The sequence below is a fragment of the Nipponia nippon genome, unplaced genomic scaffold, assembly GCF_047370975.1.
Source record: "Nipponia nippon isolate SJK-2023a ecotype South Korea unplaced genomic scaffold, ASM4737097v1 scaffold_5, whole genome shotgun sequence".
NCBI classification, from domain to species: Eukaryota; Metazoa; Chordata; class Aves; order Pelecaniformes; family Threskiornithidae; genus Nipponia; species Nipponia nippon.
This window is the reverse complement of record NW_028262369.1, coordinates 29,367,820-29,376,473: the sequence shown is the minus strand read 5'-3', so window position 1 is coordinate 29,376,473 and position 8,654 is coordinate 29,367,820. Positions and strand designations below refer to the sequence as shown.

Here is an 8,654-nt window from a genome sequence, read left to right as displayed (position 1 = left end):
AGAGCAATAATTATTTAGGTTATTTATGGTAATAAAAAATTGAAAATAGGAATTCTTCGTCAGAATGTGACTATTTATTCTTTTACATATTGCCTAACAGGCAATTACCCTATTAAGGCAACGTTTTGTTGCTAAAGACATTAATTGAAATGTAAATTAAATGTAAATCAGCTAATTAAATTGATATGTAATGAACTTGTCATGCAGGCCTTTGAGATCAGATGCATTTTGCTAATAAACAAGTGTTATAGTGGTGCCATTGCTCACTGGAGTTAAGGTTGTTTAACGTGTTGCGTCGATAACACTCTCCCTCCCCAAATTCAAAGGTTTGGATTGTGTTGTTAGAGCCCAGAATGAAGCTGGCACTGGGAGTTTCCAGATTTATTCCCTCCAGTTATTTCCTGATCAACTTCATTGCAAGGCAAGGAGTTCCCCTAATGGCGAGTGCTGCACGCCCCATCGGGGTGCAGTCCAAGCTCTGTCTATTCCTTCTGCTCCCCAGAAATGATAAAGCACTTTGTAAAACCACTCGCCAAGACCAGCGCTGCTGTGTCAGACGGCTTCTGGAGGGGTTAGTGTTATTTCTGTCTCTGTGCGCTGTGGCCAGTTTGGTAGGGGTAGTGAACCCTCACAGCAGCAGGAGGATAGCTCTAGACATTCCTGAAATACAAAGAAATAACATGAGAAATGAAGTGATCAGAATTTGCTTGGCGATTCTGTTAACAATGTACAAGGTAAACGTCAAAGCCGACATCATCAAGTCAATACAGCAACAGGAGAATGAGCCAGAATAACCTTCTGCACTGTCCATAACACACAAGTAACCTTAATCATCAGAGTGTGAGCTTGTGTCAAACTAAATTAAAGGGAAGGAATATGAAGCTATCAGTTCTCCTATGAAACGATCGGTTTTCCTGCAGCTACATTTTGAGCCAGACCTACTAAAATTTCTGGCATAAATTCAAGTCTTATATTGAAGGTATCTTGGAGGACAGAAGTCCCTCCCCTGTCAGAAACGTGGACAAAACTCACTGCCTACAATTATGCACTAATAAGGCAAACATCACAGATTTTGCTTTTGAAAAAGCTCAGGTCTGCACCTTATAAAATCCACTGCCCACTTCCATTCAAATCATGCGGACTTTTCATACGGGCAGTTGTAAAACTCAAGCAAACACGGCAAAAAGGGCTGTGTAAGCGAGAGAACAGAAACACGGTTTGGAATTGTGGAAGCGCTTTTGCAGAAAGTTTTCCTGGATCCATCGTGCCGTAGTTGCACCTGAGCATTCACGCATAATTGTTCTGTCTTGAATAAATGTGATGCTGCGTTTATAACTTCTACCCAGAGAACCTTCCGCCCTGCAATCCTTCGGGGCCTGGGGGTATTTAATAAACATGTCAACTACCACTCTTCTTTAGCTTGAATGCAGCATCTTGTTTTTTCCTACTGAAGAACACTCCAGTTTGAAGTTTACAGAGCAATTAAAGACCCTCATGGGGCCCCTGATATGTAGAGATTGTCAGCATATGTAGATTAGTAATTGTCAAGTTTCTCCCTAAGGCCGAAGAGCTCTTAGTCAAATTCCAGAGATCATCAAGTATTCAGATTTCAGTGGGCTTTGTGTCATACACAACATAGTGGCATAATTAAACTACAATGCTTCTTTTCTAATAAAGTTTTGGATCTGGCTATGTTTCTATTAATTTCTTTTAATTAGCTATGATCACAAAATAAAAATGAACATCAATCTAAAGCTGCAACTTTGCTGCTTCCAAAAAGACACCCTGGGAATAGCTTTGTCTTCTAAACTGTTGGGGTTTGGGGACCACACTTACTGCCGTGACTTGCAAAGGCCTGATGGAGGACAAAACCCAGCAGACTGAAGGCACAATCCTTCTCTGACTCCTTTTCAGCTGACACATAGGCACAGGTGATTGAATGATGCTGCCGTCTTGAACTATGTCTTCATTGACCTGTTGGCTTGGACTCTAGCTCAAGTTTTAGTCTATTCTTCACTAGTTTTAATGTCTCTGAACATTGATCTAGATAGAAACTGGAAAAAAAAAAAAAAGAAAAAGATTTACTTTAGAGGTCAGACAAGGAAATTAGTATAAGGATCCTCACAGCCCAGGCTAGTGCTGTAATGGCTGTCTCCATCATCCCCCATTGTTGAGCCCTCTGCCCCCCAAGCTGGGCAATCAAATATGCACTTGAATTTAATATTCATTTGCTTGAGTGTTGAAGAGGAATTGTGCTGGCTTGCTTTGCATCTTGCATGGTCCAGCCCTTGAAGATCAAATCACTGCTCTACTATGGTATTCTCTGGAAGCCATGGGGTTACAAGAGCAACTGGATGAAGCTTTCATGCAGTAAGACTGGCCTGTGCATGTTCTGCCACCTGGATCCTCTGCTGTGGTTCCCACATACATTGTGTTGTGGTCCCAGGGCTTGGAAGGTACAAAGTATTGGTCATTGGCCTGCATCCATCGTTTGAGTCCCACTCCATCGATCTGTGTCCGTGGACAAAGGAGTAAGTTGTTACAAATCTCTGTGGTGTTTCTGACCTACAAACTGAGATTTTCAAAGCCACATGTAGGATCTGAAAGTTTAATTCCTAATAAAATAAAAAAGAATTGGACTTGGAAATTGTGAAGGCAGCTTCAATAATCATCTTTACAGCAGAAAAGAGCTAAATTATTACTCATGAGGAGTAGATCTTCATTTCCATGCTGTTCACACTTTCTAGGTGTAGCAGAGGACAAACTGGCCATGTCTGGGGATTAACAGAAATCTTTTGTTAACACCAGACTGCCCATGCACATGTGTGTGTGCTCTTGGATGAACACTCAGATATACGCACCCAAACAAGCAATGTTCTTCTTTTCTCAAACTGGGCTAGCAGTTAAGACCCTGAGAAACCCCAAAAGCATTTGTGCATCCAGGAGGAAACTCTTTATTATCTCCCATCACTGTATTCGCACAGCACTTCTTGCTCTGTAAATCCTTTCTTATTTGCCACAACTTACACACACCTCCAGTGCTGGAGTACTGGCAGCTCTGAAGACTGAGATCTTTCACTAGCCCCAGAAGAGACAGGAGAAGCATCCCCATCCCAACACAAGGATAACCTGAAGCCAGTGAGTAATTTCAGAGTGGTTTTCTGCAGTCTATGGCTGACTTCAGAGCAAGGATCTATCATTTTGCCTCTGAATCTCTAAATAGTCTCCCTGTCCCCAAGCCTCTTTGTGGGCTAAATCCTCATTTCATGAAAATCACTTAAATTTTTCCCATCATTGAGTAACAGCCATTGGTGAAGTGGCTCTTCTCCACTTTGCCCACTGCATATGGCAGAATATAATGCTGCTTTCTTTTCCGAGGTCTGTTTTTATGCTAGGGTATTAAAACTGGATCCAAGCAGCACGAACAAAGTTGGACTTTAAATAGTAGCCCAGGAGGAGAATCTCGAGAGTCCTGATAAAATGAAGAAAAAAATTCCTCCTATGATGATACGTCTCAAAATTATTAATTTTGCTTGTCCTGTATCATATCTTAGGGCAAGCTGCTTTTCCCGACTGAATTGCAACGTGGTGTTTGGTTCGGTGGGCTTAACTGAAGCGTGGCTATCTGGAAAAGGCAGTGTTATCTGTAATAAAGTAACTCCTTCAAATTTACTTTCTTGATCTTGTACTTTGGTTGGGCTGCCAGAGTCTTAATGCCTGAAAAAGTATCTGTCACCCAGGGGCCCTCATATTAAAGGACTGTAGGTTTTTAGGGGCTGGATGGCGTCATCTCCCTGCATTGACTTTGTCAATGTATTCCTGTGAGCGAGCCAGCCTGAGCTGCGTGCTAATTTCCCATCTCCTCTTCGGCTGACGACAGTTCCTGGCTCTGCGAGATTTCAGTTTTGCTCACTGGACTCTTCTTTCCCTGCTCTCCCTGAGCTATATTTTCTAAGCACCAATTTCACTCCAAAATTAAAGATGAAATTTAAAGATTAGGGACTGCAGGTTTTTTTCCAAAGGCATTTCGATGTCTTATACTCATTGATTGAGTTAGGTATCTAAATCATCCAGAGCAATCTGGCCCCCATCCTAAATTATGTGATGTAAAAGGCCAATTTGACTTTTAAAATGCTCTCCATTTTAATCACCCACCGTGCGATTAGTACCATGCGTAATAAACACATTGTGTGTGGCGTGCATAGGTCAGGTGTGGGGTGATGTAATGGATCCCACTGACTGCCTTGAATATAAATGCCAGAAATATCAAATACCGCATGCACCAGTCTAAGTCCCAGTCAATTCTAATTACTTTAGTGGTCTGACTCCAAATTCAGATGTACCATGGTGTAACTGAGGTCAGGATTCAGTACATGATTCTTATCTTAATAACACTTTAGTACTGTAAAGGTCAAACTGAGCATCATCCAAGGAGAAGAGGTAAGGGCTCTGTTAATTATTCTTCTCTCCACTCCTTGAACAAAGATTGCATCTCTGCTGAAGAGCATTCTGCCGTACTGCATATTTAAGTTAAAAAACAAGGAACAATGAAGGACCCATTCCTGCAGTAATCCTAAATGAGCCTTGCTGAGCTCTACCTGAAGTCTTACAGCACTTGCTCTGCCAATCTTTCAAGCTACAACCGTACCAGAATCAGAGTTCAGCAGCTTTACCCCTCCAGGCAGGGGTAGCTCCCAGTTCTGACCATTAACAGAAGCCAGCTTCGTCTACCAAGTAACAAGTTCAGAAAACATTAAACCCCCATGTTCCTTTGTAGATGCTCCTGCTGTCGGAGGGGCACAAGACTCAGAGGGGCACAAGACTGGAGCCTCCGTTTTCCACTTGCTTATGACTTCCACTTGCTTATGACTGTCTCACTTGGGCGGCTATAAAGCACTTCCAAATAGGAATGTTCCCTGCATGCCAGTGATAGCATTTTGTTCCCTGTTTTGCATTAGTTTTAATAATTGTATTAGGTAGAGACAGTGAAAAGCTGGGTTCAGATTTGGTTTTAGTTGAACTCAGCTCTCTTTTCTACTGACTGTTATGTGATGTTATCATTAACTGCACCCATTTCCAAGTGACTTACCTTCCTAGAAGCCCACACTCACGAGACATTCTCTGAAGGCAGTAAGCAAAGTCATCGCTAAAACCAGAGTGTGATCTCAGTCCACAGCTATTCTACTCATTTTCCTTTTCTGGTATCTCTAAAGTGTTAACTGCTGAAAGCAGAAACATGAGAACCCACCATAGTGAGAGCTGATTAAAATTCAGCCCACTGTATCACCCATAAATAGGAAATAAAGAATACATGGCTGTGACTAATCGTCCATAAATGGCCATTGCCTGCTTCCTCTATTCCATGCAAACACAGTACATGTATTTATTCAGCTCACCAAAAAAGTAACAAGCAGATTGTTCCTGTTTGTCAGGATCTGGGATTTAAGCAAGTACTTAAAGTGAGGGCTCTGTGCTTGTGTGTCTGTAGACATGCACGTACATCTGCTCTTCTGTCTCATTTTCAATATTCACGAGAAAAATCAGAAAGTTATTTTTTTTATAAAGGAGTACTTGTCAATAGATCAAAATACATTGAGATGCAATATCACAGCAATGTGAGCTTTAGTTAAGGAATTTTTGTGATATTAGAAACATCAATCTCTAAGGATTGGTAATAATAGTACTATTAAGAAAGAATGTTTCTGTTGTTATGTGTTGCAACTTGGCCAAATCTGAGACTTGCAGTAGAAGCACTGGAAAAAAAAAAAATATCATGTGATACACAGAAACTAGACCTGTAGCTTGAAGCACTGGCGGGTAAAGACTGTTTTTACCAGTTGTGAATCCGCCTTCATCAAAGCACCAGCTTGCTTGTTTGTGGTTCAGCTGAGCTCACCGGAGCAGAGCTGCCTGCACCATTGTCTCCCTGGCAAAGCACAGAAGCATTTCTCCTTTGCTGTGATTTACAGTCCAAGGGCCGCATCCGTGGATAGAGTGCTGCATCCAGCGCCTTCAGCCTCTGCTCTCACTGTGTGCTGGATACATCAGGCATCTCTCTCGAAATACCAATTGCATAGGCGTCGCAGTTGCATAGGCGTCGCAGTTGCAGTGCCGGTGCAGGAATGGCAGGTGACACTCAGGAAATTTGGTCTCTCTGCCCCTATCTTCCTGAAGGTCTTTAAGCAAATCACTTATTTTCTGGCTGCCCCAGTTCCCTATCTGTTAAAAAGGGATGATGAACTACAAACATCATGAAAGGCATTGCAGATCAAGGAGTGAAAAATGCTGCAAAAGAGCTAAATATTGATATTATTGCACTGCTTTCTGCAAAACGACCAGTAAAACTGTCAGAAACACGTATAAGAAACAGGAAACAGAAAACAGAATCACAGAATGGATGATGTTGGAAAGGATCTTGAGATCATCTTGTCCATCCCCTCTGCTCAGGCCAGGTCAGCTAGAGCAGGTTGCCCAGGGCTATGTCCAGCTGGGTTTTGAATATCTGCAGGGATGGAGACCCCACAGCCTCTCTGGGCACCCTGTTTTAGTGTTTGACCACCCTCACAGTTAAAAAGTGTTTTCTTGTGTTCAGATGGAATTTCATGTATCTGTTTTAATTTGTGCCCATTGCCTCTTGTGTAACGTGTGGTCCCCATACACCCCTGAGCAATCAGCGAGCCCCAGATGGGAACTGCATGTGACCAGATTTGATCTGAATTTGTCCAGTCACCTTTGAAATGCTAGTATTCATTCCCTTTTCCCCTGTTGATCTCTCTCAACAAGAGATTTGGCTACTTTTGCTTGGAGACCAGTATCAGCTTGTTGAACCAGTGCGTTAACAGCCTCCCATCTCCTGAAGATGCTCTGGCACCATCCTAGGGCCCAGGGCTCCTACAAAGGTAGCAGAGATTGTCTAGCAATAGGGAGCCTTCACTGGGCCAGCCTGCCGAATTGTAAAACACAGTGATTACTGCCACCACCATCAAAAGACAGCTCTTTCAGTAAAAAAATACAAATCTCATGACTAAAGATGTTATCATGCATAATTCAGGGAAGAAATCCATACTGCATTTAAAAGATTACATCTTATAAGCCAGGGTACTTACTAGCTTGATGATTTAAAAGTACGTGGGGATAGAGTCTTTCCTGCTATTCTGCAGTGGCATCAGTGCCGTTGTGCTGACGAATGATGAGCCTCGTGGCTTGCTTTGGGACTGAACTTCTTTTCTGATGCCAGAACTGGCCCAGGTGGGATTGGGACGTACCCAATTCACGGTGAGCAGCCCTGTCCCTGCCTGGGTGCGTGGTCCGTGTGGGTTATGCCAGACTGCTGTCCGTGGTTACAGCAGGACAGCTTCCTGCTTTCTGTTAGGTTTGGTTAAGTTTGTGGCAGGCAGTAACAAGAGGTTAGAGGTGTTTAGCTCCACTGAGTAATCCCCTTTCCAGAAACACAGAGTACTCCCATCTTCCCAACAGCACAAGAAAATGCTTTGGGGCAGCCAAGGGCTGAATATGTTGGATGTGCTTCTCCTTCTCAAGTACAGAAACACAAGGCTAGTCTGTACCACTGCTGATACATATGCTTGTGATCGTTATTATTGTTTGTATTAACTCACCTATAGCTATTCACCCAGAGGACTCTAACAAAGGATTTTGGCCTACATGCATTTAAGAGTAAGGGATTAAAAAAATGTCTGAGGGTTGTTGCTGCCCCCAGGCACCCCCTCTGTATCATGGAAACATGCAGACAGGACACTGACCACAAATGTGCTGATAAAATCATGTCAAAGCAGCAGCAATATGCATCTCTTTGTCCCTTTCAGTTGTGCCTTCGGTCAAGTCTGATGTTTTGAACCTACAGCCTGGAGTACAAATGTTTTTATACACACTGCAGGCATTTGGATACTGAAATAGTAAGGAGGTTGGAACAAAATTCAGGCAAATTTATGCTGGACAGCACTAGTTTCTCTGATGGCCCTTGATGATTTCCAAATACAGGTTCCCCTTCCCAGAACGTGCCCTCATTTCAACCTGATGTGTTCCACACCGCATGGCACCCTAGCTCAAAACAGGGCTTGGGTTTCCACCTCTGCTCCCACACTGTGCGGACTGCACTATTTTTCTAAATCATTGAAAATTAGACATTTTTTGTTCAACCCATACATGAGCCGCTCTAAATCCAGTTACAGATTTGAAATTTATAGTTTAAATTTTTTAAAAATGACATTGGCACCAGGGAACACTTTCATTCAAATACCACATGCCTCAGGTTGAAGGGAGAACTTGGCTGTGACCATTTTTTTTGCACCATCATACTGTCCCTATTATGTCTTGCACCTCCACTGTATCAGAAGGCAGGACAGTTGGCATTCATGGCAGAACTACTCCAGCCAACCATCACTGTACCTATCTGCAACGCCTAAATGCAGTATGTTCTTTTTAACTTTTTGTTTATGGGCTATGTGGATGTAGTAAGTGTGAAATTATGATGAAGTTGAGCAAGGAAGCTTAGGAAATCTTGATTTGTCATCAAAGATATCTGGAGGTTGGCCTGGGCAAATAAGATGAACCCCAAAAAGTGGCACCTACACTGATTATAGCAAGTGGCAGGGGGGTTTCTGGGGTTCTCTGTGTGGCTTTCCACACAACCTCTG

The 8,654-nt window shown here is 42.7% G+C and overlaps 1 long non-coding RNA gene across 1 annotated transcript; it reads right to left on the bottom strand.

Annotated features, from left to right (window-relative positions):
• Window positions 1-366: 366 nt before the first annotated feature.
• Window positions 367-5,124, bottom strand: LOC148052103 (uncharacterized). The gene is made up of 3 exons (XR_015698607.1): window positions 5,090-5,124; window positions 1,837-2,054; window positions 367-660 (listed from the first exon to the last, which is right to left on the bottom strand). It is a non-coding gene; the product is annotated as an uncharacterized LOC148052103 (long non-coding RNA).
• Window positions 5,125-8,654: the final 3,530 nt, after the last annotated feature.